Source organism: Manacus vitellinus, unplaced genomic scaffold (genome assembly GCF_001715985.3).
Source record: "Manacus vitellinus isolate BGI_N305 unplaced genomic scaffold, ASM171598v3 scaffold_13_pilon, whole genome shotgun sequence".
NCBI lineage: Eukaryota > Metazoa > Chordata > Aves > Passeriformes > Pipridae > Manacus > Manacus vitellinus.
The window spans coordinates 4,446,584-4,472,345 of NW_021938999.1; positions in this window are offsets into that span (position 1 = coordinate 4,446,584).

Sequence of the window (25,762 nt, forward strand, 5' to 3'; positions counted from 1 at the left end):
ACAAGTGTGTTATACAAAGCTTCATATAGAGCAAGAATTTTCTATCCTGAAAACTTCTTATCGGTGAAGGACCCAGAACGAATGCGAGCCAGAACAAAAACTACTTTTGTTCTGAAATTTCAAGGGAATAGATTTGAGTAAGAATATGCTTCTAAATGTTCAGTCTCACTGCAGCTGACCTATGTTACAGCTTGCTGTCCACAGCCTTTGCATTCCATAAAAATATTAGAATATGTTGGGGCTCCTGTGGCCTAACTTCCTATTATAAATCATAGAGTCATTTAGGTTGGAAAAGACCTCTAAGATCATCAAATCCCAACTGTTAACTGAGCACTGCCAAGTCCACCACTAAACCATGTCTCCATATCTACACATTTTTTAAAGTTTCAGGTGTGATTCAAACAATTTCCAGGGCAATCCTGTTCCATTGCTTGGCCGCCCTTTTGGTAAAGAAATTTTGCCTAATTATCTCACACTGAAACCTTTGGTTGTCTGAACTGCTTTATGCACAAGGTATTTATATATCGAGAAGGATACAGTGGCATCTCTCTTATCACAGCAGAGAAGTCTGCTTCATTGGACAGAATAATTAGTGTTACTGTGGATGCTTTTACAGATAAATCAGATGAAAGTTCAATGTTGAAACCACAATCCTGTGAGTCACTAACAAATAGCTGACACCTGCTTGAATATGTGGGTTCTGCATGCCTTTGCTTTTAGTTCCACAAACCTTTTCTTATTTCCCTGCAAAAGACAAATTTCCAGCTCTTATATATTTCCCTTTGCCTGTATATCTTCTCGATTAATAGTGTTGTGCTTATTTCAAACAGGAGGCTTCTGCTTGTGTATCAGCTCTTAGAAAAAGGAAGGTGTAATTGCCGAAAGGAGTCTTTTGGCATAGTGGCTATTTAATATATTCACCAATTAATGAGAAATGATCACAGTTAAAATCTTCTTTTATGAACTTAGGAACTGAAAATATTTACAGGCATCCCTGTATAAATCACCTGAGTTGTTTGCAGGTATGGTATGTAAAGGGTCTGGATCCACTGCTGCTCCAGCTGCTGTGCATCCATTTTTGTCAAAACCAGAGCTGATTCCCAAAACAATTTCTGAAACAAGTAGTAGATAGAAAAACTGTTTTCTTTTATAAATATGTAACTTCCCACCTGCAATATCTGAGTATGTTGTAAAACAGCAGGTCGCACTTAAGGATGGAGTATTTGCATAATTGAAAGAGATGGTATTGATTAATGAAGTCCACCTGATAAGACCTGTTATAAAAATCAACTTTTATTTGATCATCATGACCAATCTTTGTGAACGAAGATTTGGGAAAGGTCTTTACCCTTCGAGCCTGCGCAGTGGATTTTTTAGGTGAGACACAGTGTGCGCTGAACTGAGTCCACCCTTTAATCCTGAGGTTCATCTGCCAGGGCCGAGCAAGCTCGGACGGTGGCAGCGAGGTCCTCAGGACGTAGGTTTGTTTAGAGTGACCTTCTCTTACAGGGCTGACGAGCTCCATCTGCCCGGAGAAGTTCCCTGACTGGGAGTCGAACCCGGGCCGCGGTGGTGAGAGTGCTGCATCCTAACCACTAGACCACCAGGGGGCCCCCACTTTTATTTACTTATTTGTTTATTAACAGATATTATATTTTTATCATCTATGGACCTTTCAAATGACCGTCAAGAAAAATTTAAAGCACAAACACAAAGGTATGCCATTTCCAAGTTTCCAAGATCTGTTGGTTTGAATGAGTGCACCAAATATTTCCTGAAAAAGAGTATTTATAACTCTGATTATGTATTAAATTAAGAAACAACCAAAAATCAAGCTCAACATTGATTCAACTAAAATCACTGTTACACATTTATATCAGAGTTTTGGATTTTAGTGGTCTGCTTGCCTGACTTTTTTTTCTTAAGTTGATGTTTCCACGAAGAAAGACATTTCTAGCCACTGAATATAGTTTTAAAAATAATAATAATAGCAACAATATCAATAATAGTAATAATAAATGAAATCATCAGTCAATTTTTGAAGGAAACTATAGAGTCTGTGAAAGTGTAAAACCACTTCTTTATAGGCTAAATGGGTGTTAGGTCAGAATGTCAAAGCAGAAATGTTTGAAAGTGCACTTTTCCCTTCTTTAATTCAGCACTGATATATGCTTAGTCTTTTATTCCATATACTTTATACTGATGACACTTCACGAAGTCATTCTAGTTCTCCCTGGGAATGTAAAATTATAGATTATTTCACATGTATTAAGCTTAGAAGAATGAATTTAAATAAATGAGACAGTAATGTGGAGTATCTTGACAATAGTTTCTCCAAATATTTTAAGATGAACTGTAGGTTTAGGCTGCACAGATTCCATCCTGAGATAAATAAATTTCATAGAAATTTCACAAAATATTCTGAATTGAAGGGACCCACAAGGTTCATTGAGTCCAACTCTTAATTGAATTGTCCATAGAGGAGTTGATCCCATGACCTTGGTATTATTAACACCATGTTCCTGAAAGAGAATCTGTGTGCCTATTTCTTAGAAAAGTTTGTATTTGTTGGGAAATTTTTAGACTAGTGATGATACGTTGACTAAAGAGGGTGACTATTTTATGTTGTTGAGTAAAGAGAAAAAATAGAAAAATTTGATTTGCAAATTACATGCTGGACCCAATTTACCAGTGTGTAGTCTCTGTTCCTATTGTTTGTGCATCATATTGTTCACCAAGTTTTAAGAGAAGAAAAAGTATTTTAATTTTAAATTGACCCTTCCTGAAACAAACCACTCTGTTTGCCTTAAAATAATTTTTATGTAGACAAACACTCAAACTCTAAATATCTGGATTGGCGTTTATGTTTTCCCATTGCATACAAATAATTGTTTTTAAGATTTTCTTCATATTAATAATGTTTAATAGGGCATATGTTTGTCTATTGTGAATGTTAATTGATGGCAGAGTTCAATTTTTCTGTCATTCATGGGGTTTGTCAAGGACAGACAGGAAAAACTAAGAGCTGAGAGACTGCAAAAGGTGTTTTAGCTGAGGAAACATTGTCTTCCATCACAGCAGGCTTTCTAGTGTATTAGAAAAAAGTTATTATACTCTCTTCAACATTTTTAGTAATTTGAAACAGTGACACTCTTGCTACAAATGTGTACTGTACAATGTTGCTGATGGACTAACATTAAAGCCCCCCCTCCCTCTTTTTTTTTTTTTTTTTTAATTCTGAGGTTTTAAGTCTATACTCCTACAATATTTGGGTAATATCTGAAAGTTCATGGAACACTTCATAGATGGGTAATGCTCTTGAAAATGGAGCTTTGATGGGCTGGGTACTACTGTTATTCAACAGGACTGAAAAGTCTCAAGAACTGGCTGCTTTCTGCATTTTCGGGTCACCAGAAGGAAAATAGCTGAGTCAGAAGAGAGCTTCTGCTGTCTTCAACCCCTTAAAAGAGGAATCTTTTGAATCAGAAAGAAATACATGAATTTACTTGTTTCTCTAGGAGAACAAGAAAGGGCCCAGAACCTGGGGAAAATCAGTTCCCATACTCTTCTGCAAAATGAAGTTCAAATTATGCTGCTGTTACTTCATTCTTGTTTCCTCTCTCTTACAGTTGCAGATCCGAAAAGCGAGAATTGAAGAACTCTCTTGGACCTACATGTCTCCCCAGGCAGCAGAGGCAGGAAGGCCTGAGGAACAGTAGTGTTAGGCAGACCTGCCCAGGGTTAGTGGAACTGTGTAGGGTAGCCCCATTGGTATAGGAAGGAGAGGGAGTATGCTGGGGGCCCAAAGGCAGATGTTGGACCTGTGAAGAAACCAGGGCTGGAGAGCAGGGCTTGTATCCCATTTGGTAAATCTTACATTCACTCACAAGTTTAAACTGCAAGTTGAAAAGTTTCTGGTGGATGTCTTTGGATTAGGCAATAATGAAATACTGTTCCAGTCTACGAAATAATTGCTCTGAACTATTTACTATCTGGTTTACAGAAGGAAAAATCCCAACCCAAACCACTCAGTTTTCCATCAGCATGTCACTTGTTTTTTGTTTTGTTTTGTTTGTTTTTTGGGCAACTTTGTGGTTTCTGAGGCATTCTGGGAGAGCAAGTGTCAACACTCTGTGGAAAATTTATGTCCATTTAAAACAAGGTTTGTTGGATATATGTGCACATATACTATCACTCCAAATCTGCATGTGTTGCTTTTCCATGCAAAATTCATGTTCTTGTGCAGTGCTTCCAATTTCAATGTATCATGTGTTGTACCTTTGTATTTTGAAACTCCATAGCTGCTGTTATCTGATTTTTATACAATGGAGACTCTGGGCAGCTAGGCATGTGGGATTGGCAGCAATTTTTCGTTAACATTTCTTGAAGGAGTTTGCATAGCTATGTAGCCTTGAAGAACTGATTCTGGCTTTTTCCCTCCTTTGAGCAGTTATATATACTCACCACCCTGCCCAGGGCTCCATTTTAGCCCCTGTGGCTCCCCCCTCCTGGCCATGGGCCAGGACACTGTTCCAGCCCCCTGGGGCCATCATCCCCTGCCTCAGTGACTCTGCTGGTCTCCAGCTCCCCACAGCCCTGCCCTGCCCAGCCAAAGGCCCTGCTGAGCTGGGCCCACCCATGGGCCTCTGCTCCCAGGGAGATGCCTGATGCCTGGGGCTGAGGCTGCTCCCACCTGTCCAGCTCCTGGCTGGGGTGGGACATGCATTGGCTGCTGGGCCCTGCTTGAATGGATCTCCTGGGGAGCCCTCACCACTGTCAGTGCCTGACCCCACAGGACCCACCAGCATTTGAGGTCAATGTGAATGTTTAATAACAACATATTAATTGAAAAAAAATAAAATCCAAGTAGATAACTTAAACATTTCCCAGGAGACCTTTTCTTCCAATCCGAAGCTCACATTCATAAAACTTTTGTTGTCTCTGTAAATTTGTATTAAATTCAATAGTGTAAAATGAGTTATGAGTCAACCTCCACACTCTGAATCATCAAAATACTTCTGTGTTATTATCAGATGTTAAAACCAACATCTTGTTCAAGTAGGAAGAGTAATGCAAGTTTAAGGAATCCTTGTGACTCAGTGGTGTGTGTAGGAAGCATCCCAATGTTGTGTAATGGGAAGAACAGCCTGGAATCGATCCTGCCAGTTTCTCCTGGGGAAAACCGCCAGAGACTTGAGCTGTTAAGTCAATGTTGCATTTTAGTGAAATTTTTGGCACATCTAATGCTTAAAGTCCCCTGAAGGGAAAATATTGTAGATCCATCTGGTAGTTCTAGAAGTGAGGTTGGGAAGGAGGTTGTTGCTTCTAGCTTTTCTTGGGAACTGAGGAGAGGTGCTGCTTCCTATCCTGTGGGGTTGACCCTAGGGAAGTGTGACTGGGAGCTGCCACCTGGTTGCTCACTGTGAGGGGCTGTTTGCTGCGACTGCCGGGGCTGGCACGGAATGCTGGACATGAGCAGGGATGCAAGGGTACTACATGGAACCACTGCATGGACACTTGTGTCAATGGGTAGTGTAATAGGTGAAAAGAACCATGAGTAGATAGGATACAGGCCAGGTGGTTTGTGAGACGTGTGTTTCAATATGGGGCAATATGTCATGAAATTCATGACTGTGTGCGTAAGCAAGAAAGGAAGCAGTTGACAAAATGTTTATACTGAAAATAAAATTTTACTTCAAAGACTGCTTGTAGGCATCAGTCAGTTAGGGAAAACAGTTTTTTTACTTGCCATATGAATTTCTGAAGTCATGTTTCAAAGATGCTTTCAGGGTACTTGCACTTTGGAAATGTAGCCAAATAAACTTCTGCAATATCTATTGCATACATTTAATAACAATGCTGTTACCACTTCAGATTGTTGCATACTATAACATTAATTTCATAACATAATATGTGTTTGTGCATATCTGGGCTTGATTTTTGGCTTTGATAAGGTCTTGGTTTCTCACTTGGGCCGTCCAGGGAAGTGAGCTGGATCTGCCACAGTTTGTTTTTTGTATCTCCCTGTCTTCTTTACTGATGCTTCTGTGAAATTCTCCTGTTTGAAGAAATAAAATGTTTAGTTAATTTTTTTTTCCAGACAATGGGGTACAGTTATTTAGGAATGGGCTTTCTCTGTGGTGATACTTGTCCCATCTCTGCTGACGGCACAGCTTGGGCTGAAGTTGATCATTTGTCTGATAAAGATAATTTGATGAAGTGCACTGTTGGTCTTATGATAAGCAGCATGTTTGATGTTTCTAGTTTTCATAATTGATTCAGCTAAGAATTTGTTTTGATATAATAGGTAATGACTCTTTAAGGAATTAGGAAGAAAATGTAGTAGGCTATAATAGTAGCTTAGAACCTTTTCTGCATGTAGATCAGGGTCATTTTTGACTATATGCAGTAATAACACTTTAAAGAGCTCTTACTTTAAGCAGACATCTCGATTGGTTATATAAGACCACAGTTGTTAGATATTTTATTTAGTCTCTAAAAGGTAATGTCTTTTTGGAGCTGGTGTCATTGTTAGCACATATTTTGACTTCTCATTGCAAAATAATTATCTGAGCTCTTGAAAGTCTTTTCTGTGGAACAGTTGAACTTCAGACTACTTTGAATTCCCAGTGTGCAGTCATATGTACCAGTATTACATGCAATTACATAATATAAGACTGTGCAGAAAAGTGCAACTTTAGAAAAGTTTGGAAGTGAACTTTCCACTAGAGCTGAATGAATATTGCAAAAGAACTTCCACAAATATTTCAATCTTTCAGTAATTTCACAATCTCACTTTTTTGTAATGTCTTAAATATTTCCTTTGAATCCTCAAAAAACGTGAGGAAGATCAATTTGTTTGTAGGCACTTAGAAAATAGTCCAGTTATCTCAACTGAATTCTGAATTAATTATTCCACACTAAATACCATTCTCTTAAAATGGTGTGGAGTTTGTGGCTGAGGCTGTTGCAATCAAAGAGTTCAAAACTTTTTTTAAATTAAAAGGGTTTTTCCTCAAGAAACTGTATACAGTCTATAAATTAGAAAAAGAAAGGGATAAATAATAAAAAACCTTCAGTTTCCTCATTTTTGTGATGTTTCTAAACAACTGTCAATTCTATAAAACTTCATGGGACTGACTATCTGACAAGCCAGGAGAAGAATGGTTACTTTAGGTAATGTATAAAACAGACAGCTTGTCTTCCATATCCTCAGTTTCTATGAGATTGGAAAAAGCACAGTGGTGCATATTTACAATATTTACAAATATTTTTCTCAATATTAAGGGAGCTGGATGTTCTCTGCACTTTCTTCCTGTAGTCAGTGCAGGAACTGAGCAAGAGAGAATCAGCTCTAGGGGAAGTTTAGATCAAGGAATCTCTTTTTGCTCACCTTGGAAACAGCCATCTTTCTATTCCTGTTGGCTGTGAGAGTAGTTCATTATATTAGGTGCCTAAAATTGGAGACTGTTATTAATCCCCATGTATGTACATCTTTGTGCATTTCATGGGTTGTAACCTATGTAGAATTATCACTTCTCTATTGGGTTCTCTCTCTGCTATTTAACTTTCCTGCAGGATTCCACTGCAAGGAAACAAAAGCACTTCTGTCCCTCCCATATTTGGACCCAGAAACAATCCCACTTCTGTTAACTCCTGATTATGGAACTGGGCCAGCTCAGCTACATTTCTCTCCTTCCAGAGTATGCAACCAAATAGTTCTACTAAAAGTAGAGGTGAGTTAGTTAGTGAAACAAAAAATCACTTTAAAGAGAAGATTTTATAATATTAAGTGCATATTTTTCTCCCATAAAAATTCTTTCTCCCCATCAAAAGCTAATTTGAATGGGATTCTGCTTCAAGGATAAAGGAAAGGAGCAGATCCAGTCTGCAGTCTTCTGGTAAGCCCAGAATTCCTTGAGGCTTGGTGCCTCAGGGCCCTAAGCCTCTTTTACTCAGTTTTTGATCGTTTCAATTTTGTTTCTACTGGGTTTTTCATCATCCATACAAACATCAGAGTTGATTCTTAAATTCTACCTCCTTTCCTAGAGTTCTAAAGATAAAACATAAAGAGGTTGTTTTGCAAAGAACATCTTCATGCATGTTGACTGCCTTGCCGTGCATTGAGAAGTCTCTCTTTAGACAGTAGAGAAACTCAGCTGGGAACAAACCATTTAAGAGTGGGAAAGGCTGTAATGGAGCACAGTTAATCATGTCAGTATGGAAGCTTAGGAGATCTCAAAAAAAAATTCCAGACAAAATATTTTATGTGGAAGTGGAGTTCAGACACTTTGAGACTGCTCTGTTCTGCAAATCAAAGGGGATTTGATTTGTAAATGGGAATGATCAGGATATTCCTTTTGAAAGCTCTGTTCTGGTCAAGTTTAAAACTGTTATGTGCACATATAAAATTCCAGCTGCTGATCCTGTATCTACAGCCTTTTGAACACTCCTAACTTAAAGAAGTCAACAAAAACTGCTGACAATTTTTCACATGCAATGGGTGCTTGAATCTTTGCAGCCTTAACTCATTTGCGAAGTATTGCATCATTTTTACACTTTGCAAGAAGAACATATAAGATTACAGCATCTTAATTACAATCCAGAATCTCCATCTACACTGTGCTGTGGGAGGCAATCACTGAAAGAACTTTGACATAAAACAACATATAATAAGCCTGGGAGCAGAACAGAGATTGATCATCAAGGCCTACTTTTGATGGACTACAGAGAAAGAGAAATGCAATTCTAAATCTCATTAAACTGCTGAGTGATCTCTCTGTCTTTCTATTAAACAATTTTGAAACACTTATGTCGAAAGCACAGTTTAACAAAATTCTAAGATACCTTCTGAAGATCTCACAGGGAAAAACCTATAAACATTCAAATGTGATTACTAAGTTTGCCAAGACAAAACTGTGATGTATGTGAAAGAACTGAAGGCCACATGCTTCCTAACTTCTTTGCAGGAGAAAGATGGGGAAAATGGACCTTATAGACCATCTCTATTGGAAAATAGAAGTGTCTGTAGGAGCTTCAAGAGACATGGCTATAATGTTGTTCCATGGTGCTGACTACATTAAAATTATATATATATATATTTAATATATTCTAGCTGCATTTGTTTAATAGTCTATAGAATACTATAGAATACAAGTTTACCTACTTGACCCTGAGATTAACTCAGATGGTTAGAGCATGATGCTAAAATGCCAAGGTGGTGAGTTTGACCCCAGTCTGGGCCATTCACTTCAGAGCTGGTCCCTTCCAACTCAGAATATTCTGTGATCTGCTCTAAGTTATCATACTTACATTTGGAAAGAAATCACTATCCTGAAGCCTTTAAAACAGAACATTGGTTTGTGGCCATAGTGCTAAATTATGAAGCATTCATGCAATTTCAATAGCTCTATTGGACTTTTTCTCACATGCTTTGCCTATGCAAAAAAAAAGTTATGGGTGGGACTTCCCCGTTCAAGATATTTGTATGGAAGTGAGAGGGGGGAAAGAAAGAGGGATTAAAGAAAGGTACTTCAATATATTAGATATGAAAATCATAATATTTTAAATATTTTTATAAAATGGCAAGCTACTTCTGAATTTTGTCTCTTGAAGGCAGCCAAAGAATTTGGCTTCCATTTCCACAGTTACCTTGGACACTTTTTAGTGCTTTTATGGACATAACAATTCAACATAAAACCATAATCTCAAAGATTCCATAATTTTTTCTTTTATTTGTATGAAAAGGGGACTGACGTACTTTTATTCACTAAATTAAGAGCAATTCCAATGTACTCACAAATTCAGTAAAGATCTCTTCCAAGAGTTGGTTTGGTATACCCCAAGTGAGTTGTTCAGTGAGATTCCCAAATAAGACCCAAGGCTCTTAAAATGAACAACAACTCCACATTTTATTACAAAATTAATATTTAAATTTTTAATAGAGAAAAATCAAATTGGTAATGCAAGGTAATTCAGAAGCCCTGGTACTTCACAAGCCCTGTTTATTCCAGTTGTCTCCTGCCCATTGTGAGCCTTTTGATTGATTTTAATCAGCTCAGTAGCCTTCTTGGTTGATGCAAACTTTGCACAAGCTTTTTTCACAGTGGAGCATTTGTTTTTGTTTGATTAATTTTTTAATTTTTTGTGTGGGGGAGGGTTGTGTGGTGGGGTTTTTTTTCTCTTCTTTTTTTTGTATCTGTGTGTCTGCTTTTTTTTGTTTGATTGGTTTATTTTTTGTGGTTGTTTGATATTCTTACTATCAATTTCCTTGTTTGCTTCTAGAAGTGACTGGATTAAGACATGCTAATGGTGTGGTGTTAAGAATGCACTGACTTTCTATATCCAGGCAACTTTCTGTAACCCTGTTTTCAGAGATACAGGGAATGGAGTCAAGCAGCTTTTCTGTAGTACTTTGAATTGAAAATTGTACTACAGTCCTTTCACTAACTTAGCATTATGTTCAGGAACACTTGCCTGTGTTGTCAGTTGTTCAAGTAGGTGCATAAGAACTTGTTTTTAATATGCAAATATTTTAGTGTTTTCTAAATGGTCTTTTTCTTCCTCTTTTTGCCCTTTTTTATGTTATTTGAATGTAAACATGGATTTTCTAAAATGCGGGTTGAAGGAAAGTAGAGAAGAAAGGTTCTCAGAATTTCATTTCACAGTCCTTGACTATTTTGTTGTGAGTGTTATTGACTATTTTGGAACAGAAGTTTGTCTTTACTTGCAAGTCTTCTGAAATTGCTTCAGTTTTGTTCATATGTCAGTTAATAACAAAAACATCCCTACTGTCTCCACCTGTCTCTTATGATACTCTCCATATATATAATGTTCAGTAAAAGTGCAAGCAATTTTTCTGTCTTCTCCTGTTTTCTAAGTATGTTCAGTGTTTGAATCAATATTGAGTTTTTGCTATGTACGGTTGCAGTCAAATCTATGATAAATTATCTTTTCATTAGTGTTATTAAATGTAGCACTCAGACTATTTGTCTATTAACATGCTGTCATCTTGGAGGAATTTGTATGAAACTGGATTACACTGGCAAAAAGAATTCCTTTAGTTTCTTCAGGTGCTAGAAAATTACATTTAGGATTAATCTTTTTTTCTCTCTACTTCTTCCCCCTCCCCCAACAACTTTTTTCCTTTGCCCTCCTTCTCTGTTGATATACTCATTATTTTCTGAATGAATGCCAACACCGTAGCAGATTTTTCAAAGACTCTCATCGTAGCAGACATTTTGAGCTATGGCTTTGACAGATTGCACATTTTGAAGGTGTGATATTGTAGCAAAGCTTTTTAGTAAATTTGGCAGACTACATACTGTCTTGAAATCCACTGATGAAAAGTGAAAAATCTATTAGATGTAGGTTGGCAGGATACATGTGACCTGCTGACAGGCTGTGCACATATTTTATTCGATTCCAGGGGCAAGGAATCCAATTCTCAGGGGTTTATGAAGAATCGCAATAAATGTCACTTACAGAATGAAAAAAAGACAGTCTTGGAAGAATTAGATTGTAGGAGATGACTAAAAAAAGAGTTGCAGAAGTCCTTGTCTTACATATAGGGTTTTACTGAAATTATGATTGGTAGAGAACATGTAGGAACTATGATAATAATGTATACTATACTGATGAACTGCTTTGATTATTCCCTCCTTTTTGAAGAAAGAATTTGCAAATAGAGGAAATCCTTTCATTTTCCAGTGCTCAAATTATAGGCTTACTCCTACAGTTTTGACTCTCCATTTTTGATGTTGGGGCTGGGATACTCAACATCCCATAATTATTCTGCAGGAAAGAGCTTAGCTTTCAAAAGCAGAAGGGGTTTTACATCAGTTTACTTGCAGGCAGGCTACTCTGAGGAATTTCCCTTGTGGCTTTGAAAACCTACTGCCTTCCTTGGTGCTTCCTCAAAAGGTGTATCTGTTACACATTGTCTTGTATGAGAGGGTATCAAAGTGAATACCCAGTGTGCACAGACAGAAGAAGCACCCTGTGTGTGCCTGTGGCTAACCTGCAGTATCATGGCTTTAGTTTGAATAGAGAGGTCATGATGCTGCCCAAAGGGGTGATAGGATCCTCCTCTCCATCCTTGACTACGTATTTTCACCTCCACCTTTGTACTGGCATTACCTTTTGGCACCCTATGGTTAGTTGAATCAAACTGCTGATCTAGCTAAAAACTAATTATAGCATGTCAGAAAAGAACCCTTAGTTCACAGCTGGATCAGGAGGCTCAGTGGGCACATGAGTACTAGGACTTGTGGAAGAAGAGGAGGAAATACACTGTTAGGGCAGGTAAGGGGCAGAGCTACATTTTTGGTAGTGGCTTAACTTGGCACATTTTTTTTAATTCAGTGACATATACTCATCAGAGAAATAAATGGCTTACTAATTCTTGCCAAAACTGTGGTAGGACCTAGGACGGTATTCAAACAATAACATGTAAAAGTGGAGGCGTCTGCACGGCACCTCATTGCAGTGTAAGTGAATCTTAATGGTTGCTTTTTTATTCCCCTCATAAAATTCCTACCTTAGATAATAATAGTGGAATATAAAAACAAATCTTACCCAAACAGATAAATTGGCTATCAGATTTTGCACCCATGGAAGTATATTTCATCATATGTTCATGTCCATTTGCATTTTTCAGGAGAATTGGTTTTAGTACTTATGTGTGTGGGACTTTCACAGTTTTTGCATTCCAATAATTTGAATACTCGGGTTCTGTTCTTTTCGCATTCTGTAATATTCTGTATTTCCACTAAAAATATGTAGCCTTAGCACTGACCATGTAGTGATTACTAGTGAAAAAACACATACAAAACATTTCTTTCTGATTAACATTTGCACAGGCAGGGCAAAGAAAATGTATTTCCTATCTTTGCAAGTTTTAGGGATATTAAACTGGGGAGATAATTGGTAATGAAAAGATGAAACAAAGACTCTTTAACAAGAGAAATGAATATAAAATTTTTTCGAGTCTCAAAACTACTGAATTTGGAGCCCATAACTTGGGTTTTTAATATTTGAAACTGATTCCTACTTCTAATGCTGATTTTTGTCTCAAAATATAAAATAATGAATGCATTTCTCAGATGAGAAACAAGATGTAGGGATTATGATCCCTAGCACATTCTCTGAGTTAAAGCCTTGGGTTCTTCTATTTACGACTCCACTAAGAGACCTTAGACTGTTTTGGGGAGACCTATTCTGTTTTAGAAAGACCAACACTGCCACTGGAGACAGAGCATAACTTAAAATACCACAGGAGATTGCAGATAGAAGTATGCTAAGGGGCTGGAGGCATTGTGTATGTGGGTTAGGATGTAAAGGGGAGAAATGACAGAATCATAAAGATGCTTAAAAGGAGATTTGTACTGATTTTTGCATATGAGACATAGCCAACTGCTGATATGCAGCGTGGATCTATCCTAGGAGGCACTCCTATAGCTAGAAATCCAAGAGAAGGGTTGCACAAGTTGTAGCTTGCTGAACCAAGAGAAATCCAAGAGAAATCTCTTTGCCTTGAGGAAAGGATCTGAAGATGGAATGAAAGGTAGGTGATGTGAAAAAGTGGTCAGATTGCCCAGTTGGTCTCTGATAGGTGAAGTCCCCTTGCCAGTGCACATCCTCCCATCTCACTCCAACCCTGCATGAGAAACTGCTTGACAAGCATGGGGCAGGCAGTCTGGTCCTGATGTCTTAAAACATTGGAGAAGGAAAATTAAAAATAGGTGACAAAAAAATAAAAAGGATGTAGGCAAAGGGTGTTGGGAAATAAATGTATGGAGACAGTGCTAGAAGAGAAGTTAGAGACTGGGGTAAAGTGAAAGGTGTGTGCATGGAAGAGTGGAGAAGGAGGTATTTGGGTTTTGGCATCCTTGACCTTAAAAAACTGCAGTGTCTGAGTTGCAGATAGCTGTGCAGAGGGTACAGAGGTACTAAAGCTGCCAGATTCATAAGGTTGGGTCTGACAGGGTAAATGGTAGCACACAATCAGCTATGAAAATCGAGATGGCATTTGCTTGTGTGATTTGTGTTATAAAGGAGATATTTATAAACAGTTAACATGATATTTTATGTTTGTTATAAATGGCATAGCATTTTTCTCTGAACTTTCAGTGTATACTATTGTGAGGGGCAGCATATCAGACAAAATACATTTTTTTGTTTTGCTCCACTATGTCAGCTCCCAGTTTAAGTATTAATTTAGAATAATGTACCACCCATCAATCACAACTTCCATGTCTTCATACTTTCCTTTGTTGTCATCTTCAGTCTTGAACTGGCATGTTTCAAAGATGTGTCAGTCTTTAATCGGTGTAGCCAGAATGGCATCCAACCTTTTGCAAGTTCTAGTGTACTTTTTCTGAACTGACATCTGATCTGTCAAATTCACACCTCTTGAAAATGTGAAGATGTAGGCAACAGGGTTAGTATAAGAAATATGTAATTGTGAGACACAAAGTATAAATGCTTTTCAGTAAATTCCTTTTTTTTAATGGCATATATAATAATACTGTCATTTTGTAATTTATATTAAATGTGTATATTTTAAAAAAGTGGTTCCTGCAATTGAGATTATTGTCCCAATATAAACACATAAAATCATCATCCTTATTACTGAAGATACTGTCTTCAGGGAAAATAAAATTACATTTATTGCAGCTCCTTTACTGTAAGGAACAAGATAATTGTTAACAGCAAAGGTTGACTTTTAAAAGGAGAAAAAAGAAAATCCTCCACAGATTTCATAACAGTGGTCTTTGTTGCTTTTTTAAAAATTTTGTTTCCTCTTTGAATGCATACTTTAATATTTTTTACTGAGCTATAAAACTACTTTCTTCAGGTCACTGGGGAGGAAATGACATTCCTGCAGACGCATGTGATCAAACTCCTTACTTATAGAAAGAATTGAAAATTCCTTGCCAGCTGCATGCATTTATATTAAAATCAAATGTACTATATCTTTGGACTAATCAATATCACACTTGTCTGCCATGTACAGAAGCATTTGTGCAGACAGACAGATTGCACCAAAATGTATTATGGACTGAAATGAGAGTAGGCACCCACAAGTGACTGAGGGCTAAAGTTGCAATGTGAACTGTTCTCTTGCTCTCATATCACTATTCAGAAATATGAAGTCCCAATACAAGATCTGTTGTGTCTCAGAAACAGTAAGAGAAGTGAGTAAACTATGCATAAGTCGTTGGAAGAGGTTTATCAAGCAAATCAGTTTCACACAGAGGATGATGAGTTTGGTTTATAGTAAAGAAACATTGACTATCAAGTAACACAGTGGTTAGAGCACTTAGTAGTGGAAAACCTAGGACTGAAATCACAATTTTTGTTAAAGAATCATGAATTCTGAAATCCCACTTCACAAAAGTGTGCCATGGCCATCAGGATACAAGCAAGTCTAAGCTGTCAGGATGAACAATCTCACCAGTGGCAATATTAGTTCCTCTGTGCAGAAAGGAGCACTGGAGTGATCAACTGGAGACATCACAGAAAATCAAGCAGAAATCTAAGTATGGACAGTCAAGCAGATGTTACTGGAGGAGAACAGATGCCCGTGGAGTTGCCTGTGTGTTTTACATTAGGGGCTTATTGGAAGGAGTGCATCAACAGCACTGGAAAACAGGATCCCACCCTAGAACAGCAAATCCACAAAGGAATGATTTGATTTTATTAGTATAAAATTACCACTTGAAACATTTACTTATTCATTTACGTGACTCTAATCCTAATTTGATGAGCTTTTCCATTTACTTTGACAGTATAGACTTAGGCTGTAAATTTAAAATTGCCTCTGCCTCTGTCAAAGAAGTGTTGTATTACATTTCAAACAATGTTTACTGGTGATGATATGAGTTGTCATTTTGATTACAAAAAGAGGCTCTGCAGGGAGTTGCTAATAGTAACTCTAATAAGGAGTCAGACCGTACAAGATTAGGAGGACTCAATATAAATTATAACTGTGTTTTAATTTAGAATTGTTGTCTTACAAAATGTTCTCTAGGGAATCTTTTAGAAATAAGTCATCCATACAACTGTTCTTAAAGGCAAAGGGACTCTGTGGCAAAGTGAAACATTGCATTGTACCTGTGGACAATAACAAATATTCAAATTATTTTCTTTTTATAATATAGTGCAAAATAAAATATTTGAAATACCCAATAAGACATTTAAAGTTCAAGAGTTTTTAGGGACTGTGAATCTAATTCTTTTTCTCAGCACAATGTGGTCTCTTCCTTTATTGTATCTGAGAGCAATACCATATTTACCCCAGGCAGCATCAACCATAAAGTTAAAGTGACAGCACTATGGTCCTCAAGGGAGAATGTGAGGATGCTTCTTACATTTGCATCAAAGCTCAAAGCACAATTTGGGGTAGGTGCTGACTGAATGTACAAAATTCAAAGGACATTTAAGGCTAATAGCTCTAATTACTAGTTCACCAGACTGCTTTAATGGCAGAATAAGAATTTCATACAGCATAACACAAAGAAGGCAGTCTCTGTAGCTGAATCTAAACAAAAGTCTGAGTTCAGCCAAAAACCTATCTGCCAAAACAGCTTTTATTTTTGTTGTTGTTTTGCTATTTTGGGCTTTCTACTACATAATAAGATTAAAACCAATATTTTATGGGGTCTTTGTTGTTGTTTGGTTCGTTGGGATTTTTTGGTCAATATGTAACAGTTCTTACCTTTCAAAACAGTAAGAGCAGCTTAAGACTACAGAAGTAATTTTCAGAGTAATTATCAGATAAGTGATAATTTGTCATTAATTAAGTCCTATTCCTTTGTGTATGGCAGGAATGGGCAAATCAGATCCTGTCCACAGCTCATTAATAGTGGTCTGAGTCCCTGGGTGCTGGGCACTGGGAGTGCTTGCTGCAGTCTGTCATCCTGACTTTTCTCTTCCTCTCCATGTACTAAGACTGTAAACACAGAGGTATCAATATTTAGAATACAATCAAGAAATCATGCTGTTTTAAATCATCCTATTATCATATCTATTTCTTGACTTTCTTTCCTGTGGTGAATATAACTATCTGATATTTTATGTAATTCCTTACATAAAGCCTCAGTTTTAGAGGTTCTGTAACTAGAAATAAAACACTTAAAACCACACACAGAGGCATGGTTAAAATGACCCATTATTCCCATCTGTTGCTTATGCAATTTAAAATTATGTATGCTGAAAGTAAACCTATTTAATACTCTGAATTTTCACAGAGGATTGACTCAAAATGATATTATATCTTTCCTGCAATTGTAATTCATAGAGAAAAAAAAAAGAGGTTCAATGACTTCTTTGTTTTTACCGTAGTTAAAAATTTTTCTTTTAAAATGCAAAAAAAAAATCGACTTTGAGAAGTGAGGAGAAAAGGTATCGGTCATGACCACAGTGTAAGAACTGTAACATAATATGTATAAAAACTTATTTATGTCTTTCTCTATTGGCTAACATCTGATTTGCCTTTTTCTATCTGTAAGCTCAAGCCAAGTAATATTTTAGAGATGGACAGATATGCCTAGAAAGGCAACCTGTGACTGGATGGCCCTGGGGATGTTGTGAAATGAGTGTATGTTTCAAAAGAGAAGCCCAAATAAAAGGAAAAAGAGTGCATATTTGGCATTGCCCTTTGGGTTGGCATACCAAAGACTGGAAGAATTGAGCTGCTTAGGTATTTTGAAGGTGGATATATGAAATTACACATGCCATGAGCTGGGATTCTTGGTCCAGAAGGTTTTCCCAATACCTCTTGAAAACAAGGGGATATTTCACATATCAAATCAACTGAAAAAATGCAGATTTGTTTAATTTTTCCTGTAGAAACAATGAACCTGTGGTAAAATATGGGATTGGTGTGGAATGGCAGCAGTATATAGCAATCTCTTACTTGACTTGAATATTCAATAAAGGAGTTATTCTGGGACACTTGAAATGTCCAACAGAGCAGTCCTCATTTCTAGCCATTTCTCTACATTTCTGGAACAGGGTATTTCCATATGTCAACCTAGGGTTGTACTTCACTGGATGCTAATTTTTCTTATTAACACTAAAAATACGACCAGAGAAAAGAATAGTTTTTGGATGTCTCTTGCTCACCTCATTAAAAGCTGTACAGATATTGGAACATTGCTCTTAGGGAAGATCTGAAGGTGTGCGTTAATCTTTTAATTAATAATTTAAAAGAAAAATTATTTTCTTTGTGCATATCAACTTATTCTTAACAGGGTGATCAAAATGATATGCCAGGGACAAAAAAAAAGCAGGTCTGAGGTAGCTGGCACAACATGTTATACCTGTGGTTAGATTTCAGACATTTTCTGTATGCAATTAAAATTCATTATATCTTTGTACAAGAGCTTATTTAGGAAGTCTGACATGGAGAAATTATTTCAGTGATTTGACTTAACATATTCTTATGCATATAGTAATCTTTAAAAGATTTCCATTAGTCTAAATGTTTGGAATTAACTATAGGTTTGCCTTTAATTTCCAAATGTAACTGCAATAATGCAATCTAATGTATTTTTATCAATTCAATTCAATTTGTCCAAATGAATTCTCAAAATAAGAATGTTATTTTTAAATATTGCCTTTACAAGGGTTACCAGAGCAGAAAGTATTGATGTATAAAATGTTGGCTCTTTCCTGATAGAGATATCTTGAAGTTTCAGGCTCAGTTATTTCTTAGAGATGAACCAGCTACCTGTTGCCCTGAGTGTCCTTTTTCATTTTATTCTTTCAATGTGACTTTAGTAGTTATCTCTCCAGACACAGAAGGAATAGAGAGAAACAGGGAGGAAAAAAGAATATCAACCAGCCTGTAAATATCTAGGCCACAAGCACAAGTTGGTATGTTAGTATATGTTAACTGGTTGTCAAATTTGAGGAACAACCAGGAGCTAACTTCACCCAGCTAATACATATTAAGGCACATGGCCATGGAAATCAAGATAGTAATGCTTCTCTCCACACTGAATACATTTATTCACAGGAAATAATAAAGTCTTTGATCAAAGCCACCTAGGCACTATATTAAGTACATCTACTGAAGGCACGTTGCCTAATTGTAGCAGTTGTAATGAAATTTTAGGCTAAGAAAGTGACTGTGAAGAGCTTAATGTCCATAACTGTTGAATACCCACTTGCTAGGTTAAGAGGAGAGTTAAATTCACAGCTGTCACATACGGGCACATTGGAGTGATATCTCAAGTCCTTCCTGTTTTCCCTGTACCTACTGCCCCTCAAAGCCTACAAACTTTTTATTAAGAAGGCAAGAAATAATAATGAGGAACTGTCTGAGCACAAGAAATATGAGCCAAAATGCAGTGGGCCTCAGATAATTATTTTTAGTAAAGCATCCTGACTGTTTTTGCTCTGAAAACACTTATAACTAAGAACTGGCTTCTGTGTGAAGTAGAAGAGCCCTGCTCATACTGGATTGATGCTCTCCATAGGAATGTGAGTGAGCTGCACAGTTTTGGCCACAAAAGCAGTTGCCATTTTGGTCTTTTTTCTTTTCCTCTGTGTGCATGTGTATCAAGTGGCTAGCTGCTAAGTTAGAAGCTGTGATTTGTATTCAAAGTGGAGATGGAAGAATATCTACTAACTTTCAATTTAATTGCTTATGTTGCTGAGTGGGTTGTGTTTGAGGTGTTTGTAGCATTGCAGAGTGATGGTTCAGCAGCAGACTGACAGAAGACTACTTGTATCACTTAGACACTGCTTCTTTTGCTCAGAAAGGGAAAGCTGAATGCATTGATTTCTTCTTATGTTTAGGATACAATGAAGAAAAATGGTACCTTGTGAGTTCTTGAATCAATGCCTGAACTGAGCAGACTGAAGAAACTGTAACAAATGCAAGAACAAAGCAGTATATTAAGGATTCAGTTTAAAAAGAGAATTGAAATATCTTTTTGTCAGCTGACAGAAGTGCCTGAGCACTTAATGATACTAGTTTTGATCTAGTAAAAGAATGACCCTACAAACTGCAGGGAGCTTCGTTTTCAGTTGTTTACTCTTGGCTTTCTTGGCTGCTAAGGAACAAACAGGCAAGAGAGCAACTGAACTTGTTTGAAAAGTTGAATCAATTAAAATTGATAGAGTTAATACTTTTCTTATCAAAAGTATTTATAGCTCTATCAAATAGGAAAGATGAGAGATTCACCAAGATGAAAATGAGGACTTGAACAGATATATGTAATCATTAGGGTGTTCTACTACATGTATATTTAGAGCAGGGACCAGCACTGTTGGCTGTCATTTTGTTGTTCCTGTTCTGTATAGTTCACTGTCTTAGGTTCATAAAAGAATTTATATGATGTGAGCAATTGAAATGATGTCAAAGCCTACACTATTTTAGATTTAAGGGTGTTTTATGTTATACATTTTCGCTGCTTATGGAAATGAGAAAAGAAAACTCCTTCTGTGTTTTGCTCACCAAATTGAATTGGGCAGTAACTAGAACTCCACCTGTAAGTTCATTCTGCTGATTTTCCTAAAGTTTGTGAATTCAGTAGAGAAGGCACTTAATTTAAGGCTTCTGGTGGTGTTTCCACAGATAACAATGCCTATGATCTACACTGCAGGTAGAAATGGATCTCTTCTCTGGGTTAACTACACGATTCATGAAATGGAGGCAAACCCTGGAGGAAACTACAGCAACAGGACTTCTTTACTGGCCATTTCAAACTACTATATGAATATCCTTTTAATCCTCCCCAGAGATTTGTAAGCACGTGCCAGAAATAAACAGCTGACCTAAGGAAGAGAATTCTCCACTGTGCATCTGCTTGGGTTATAGGTTTATGGCAGTAATGAGCTGTGGAAATCAATCTTTTGTAATCTCTGCCCTTTATGCTTTACTCAGAGGGCTGCTGTCACATCTATAAATAATCCATTTGTGGATCTTTTTGAAGATAAAAGAGGTTGGCATGCAAAAAAGCTCTGCCGTGCTCTCCAGTTACTTAGCCAAAAATGAATGCACAAAACCTGAGGTGTTTTGGGTTCACCTTATTGATTTAGATGTTCCTTCCTCCAAAATACTGTTAATGCAGAGTGCATTTTCAAAACAAAGCTTACAGCAGAGGAAAGACTTAGAAATTGATATTGGCTAAAGAATTCTAATAGAATAAACCTGTCCAATTTTATCTTGTAAGCAAGGACCCAGTGAATAGAGGTAACACAAATGAAATATAACAACTTACAGGTGCAGCTGATTATGTTCATGTATTGTATTTCCTCAAAGCTGTCCAAGACAGGGACAGGGAAGGGTGGAAACAGTTTGTTATAATGATTGTATAATTCTTTAAGTTTTATATAGCTCATTTTTACAGCTTCAACTATGTTGACTAATTGAAAACTAGCAATCCTAGATTGAAAAGAAATACCCAAAATCTTTTACAGTGGCTCCCTTTTCAGAAATGTCTACATTATATGTGTTATATGATAAGGCTCTTCTTTCTTTTTTTTCATGAACAGCACTTATTTTGAAGTCTGTTGTTCATTCACCCCTTTGTGCTCTCTCCTCTTTTAGCCACATGGGACTGCTTCTCCTTTCCTGCCTCTTCTCTGTTCCCTTGGGAAAGCAGAAGTTTTCCATATGTATCTCGGTGACAAGCCATGGATGGAGGATATTTTTTATGACTTAACAGCTCTTTATTTTTTCTTATCTTTAGGGACAAGAGTATTATTCAGGCCCCCATGTCTTTGCAGTGAACCACAGAAAGCTGAAGAGCCCTATGACTAGGTATGAAGTGGGGAAAGGACTATTACGCTCCAGAAGCACAGCTCTCCTATTGTGTGCACGAAAGGCAAGAGGGACCTTTATCTCACTATCTTACTGTTGCTGATTGCACTGACCTTCTGATAACTCTGTTTTCCTCTGTGCTGTTTTCACTGTTCTGTTCATGCTGCATCTCTGTGGAGGCAGCATTTGTCCTTTTACTGACTGATAGGGACTCATAGTGATGCAAAAATCCAACCATTTCTTTTCCACCACTTCCTTTGAGACTCTCATCTGGCCTGTTTGACTATCCTCACAAAACCTTGTGTTATCTTTTCCTGATTTAGGATGACTTATGAAGTTATGATGAAATTACAAAGATTATGAAATTATCTTGAAATTCATGCTAATATAGGTTCTCTGAATTTACTATAGTTCCCTTCCATGAGCTTGCTTTTAAAACCAAAACCAGAAAAGTAATATAGCTGTTTAATGCACCTCTTTCATTGATGGATAAGGGCTGGAAATCCAGTGTAACCAAAGGTGAATGTCTTCTATTAATCACAGAAGAGCTGCGAAGAGATTGAGTTTGAGCTGCAAATGGTGCCCTGAGGTACCTCCTCCTGTTTTCAGTTTAATTCTTTTCTGCTGTTTTATGTACTGCTGTTACTCTCGGAACAGTTAAAATCAACACTTAGTTAAGAGAATGTCCTCAAGTTTCATTAACTTTTGAGTTTGGAGGAGAGTTTAATTTTTCGAAGATTTTAGAAATTGAGTGATTGGAGTAGCAACAAGGTCAGAAAATTCTTTACTGAAAAAGAAAAAAAAGAAACAAGGATGTCTTTAAGGCTGACACAATGAAAAAGATCATGTAGAAAAATGGTAAGTACAGTGCTGAATACAGTGAGGATCCAAATTATTCAGGCTGATGAACTGGCTTAAACTATCCTCTGTGCTCTGTGAAAGTGTACTGAAAGCATGCACTTGTCTCTATTATCCTAGGTCCTAATGAGAGTTCCATAGAAACAATTGGATTTACCATTGTTAGGTTGGCGGCAGCATTATCACCCTGCATAACTGTTGTGTTTAGCTAAAGTTCTGCTGTGATTACCATTTTTTGAGGGTGGTCCTTCTTCATCCACAGAATTTTTCACAGCAGACGGTTCTACCAACTGATTTCAGCTTTCCTTCCAGTTGGATTCCTGCCCCTCTTTAATCTTGTCACAGACAAACCAGAGTGCCTGACATACTGCACGGGTGGTTGCCTTTCAGAGAAGAGTATTGCAGATGCATCCGAGACTTGGACAAAGAATTCTTGTGTGAGGAGGGGTCTGAAAATTAAAAGTACAGCTTAAAGAATTTTAAAGAAATTTTTAAGAATGACAGTTTAAAAATATTTGCTTTCTTTCCTTGCTTGTGGTGGACTTGTTCCTTTTAACATTCTCTGGAAGAATAAGGATGGCCACTGGTCACATACCTCACTCGGATGCAGTGAGCCATGCAATAGCAGTGATACAAACACTGGGATCCTCCAAAAAAACCAGCAGTTGTATCTGATTTGAAGAGCTGAAATAGTAATGAACAGCTGAGAGCAACTGGATAGTGCAGAAGGAATTTACAAAGAACACACTGTCCAGATCTTCCTTTGGTGCAATGAATTGTAGGCCAATGTTAATGCTATAGGTAACTCCACATTGTAGAAACAGTCCATGAGTCTATTTATGTCCAGGTAAATGTCTGCTAAAATTGAACTATTTGTAGGAAATACAAAAAACCTTCATAAAGCCCCTCCTCCTTGATAAGTATATGTGGGTGGCTGTTTTAGATTTGTTAGCTCTACAGACATTCAAATATTGGACCTCTCTGAAATGCTGGAATTAATGGTTTCTGCTAAACACAGTTCTGTGTAAAGTTGTCAGGGAGCTTGATATTGACTTGAGAAAACTTGGAACTTCAACTCTAGTTTTCAGCTACAACAAGAAGGATGTTATTGATCTATTAGGATAAACTGCAGATAAGAACTACCTTTAAGTGTTTGATTTTGATTTACAGTTGAATGTGTCAAACCCTGCAGAAATTAATTTAGTTTTTGCCTTGACCTTTCTGAATATTTAGGATAGGTGTTGTTTTTGATGGCATACACACCTGAAATAACTGTTTAGAGACCTCATTCTTCAGAGACTATATAATACCCAACAGTACAAACATCTGGAAATAGAAGACAGCTGTAAAGGGCTTTAGACAAACAAAGTTCTGTCTTACTGTTGACATAATGAAGAGACACATATGGAACTTCATGTTCCTAAAGAAATGTGTTGGTTTGCAAATAGAAATGCAAAATGGAGAAATCCAAGCAATTAATTTCCATAGTCCATTATGAGATTAGAAATATGCTGATCTGAATAGGAACTGTAAAAATGCATAATTCTTTTTGGCAGAGATCATAAATCATGGGCTTTTCAGGGCTATTAAAACAAATTCTATCCACACTGGCAGAGCTGTTTTTAAAATACAAATTAACAAATAACTTGTGCTATGTATTGAAAAATATGGTCTCCCTTATCAAATTATTCAGTTTACTTCAAAAAATTTCATACTCAAATTTTCTAATGCTATGCTTCTAAATTTATGGATACATAAAATATAATGCTTTTAAAATCAGGATGAAATGCAGAAGATAAAAACTGTGCATGCAATGATATGATACTATCCATAAGACATTAAAACAGAGATGTAACCCCACATTTTTTTTTCCTTTGGAATTAATATTGTGCCTTGTTTTGATTTTTTTTTTAATGTCTAGATTTAAAAACATTTTCAGATAAATTATTTTGGAAAGGCTTCATAAAAATTTCTGACACTAACAACTTTACTTATTCAGAATATTATGTTGAACTATATTTTCTACTGAAGCATTATTAATAAAAGTATCAAAGTTTTCTCCAGTTATTGTATAAAACATATTTCATACCTGAAGTCTGTTCAAATGAGAAAAAGGCTTACAATGTTCCTTCTTCAGAAAATTAGAAAGAGCTCTGAGTATCCTGAAATCTTAATGAAAATCCTCTTTGTTTCCCCTCAAAATTGAAAAATTAAAAAAACTTTTGTGTGGATTGTAGGAAAGGAGATAAACTTTCTTAAAACACTTGAATGTTTTTTTGGGAGTTCATGTGTGTAATAATAATGATTTCAATGTAAAAGTGAAGCTCTGCTAACAAGAGAAGTATAAACCTCTTATTTTTAGCATTAAAAGAAAATAAAGGGAAGAATGATTCATTTGGATATCTACATATATGAAGATGGCATCTACAGACTTCGATGTTTTTTCCAGAAACGTCAAAGCATTTTGCATATGCTCATGTAATGTAAACTTGCAAATAAACATTGAAAAAAACAAGTGTGTATTGATACCACTACTTTACAGCGAGATGAGAGAATAACAGAGCAGACACTGATTTTCCTGGTGTTACATACAAAATCACTGTCAGAGTAATGGAAATAGCTAAAAATATTAATTTCTTTTCCTTGTTTTTAGGCATGAAATTCTAACTTCTCCAGTGTGATTGAAATCTGACGTTAAAAGTGGCAAATGACAGATGGAATGAAGAAAAAATAAATGTCGTTTGTATTTCAAGATAATGAAGCCTTACTTCAGTGAAAATTTATGTTTAAAAGTTGTATTTTGTGATTAGAGTAGTCTTTTTTAGGGGGCTCTTGGGACACTGAATTTGTGACACTGTGTTCAAAACAATCGAGTTGCTGGAATTTGCTTTGAATAAAATAGTCCATATGACTCTTTGTGAATAAAGTAGCCTAGAAGATTATCCTGCATTCGAGATATAGATTTGTAAGACCATACCTTTTTCTCTTAACAGGAAGAGTCAAACTGCAACAAAACTATCTGCTTTATAAAGTTGGTGACCTACCTCCACATTTTTATGTCGTCTCTTAGCCCACAACAATGTTTATAAACACCCTTAGGTGAGGGATAGGATCTCAGGCTCAGCG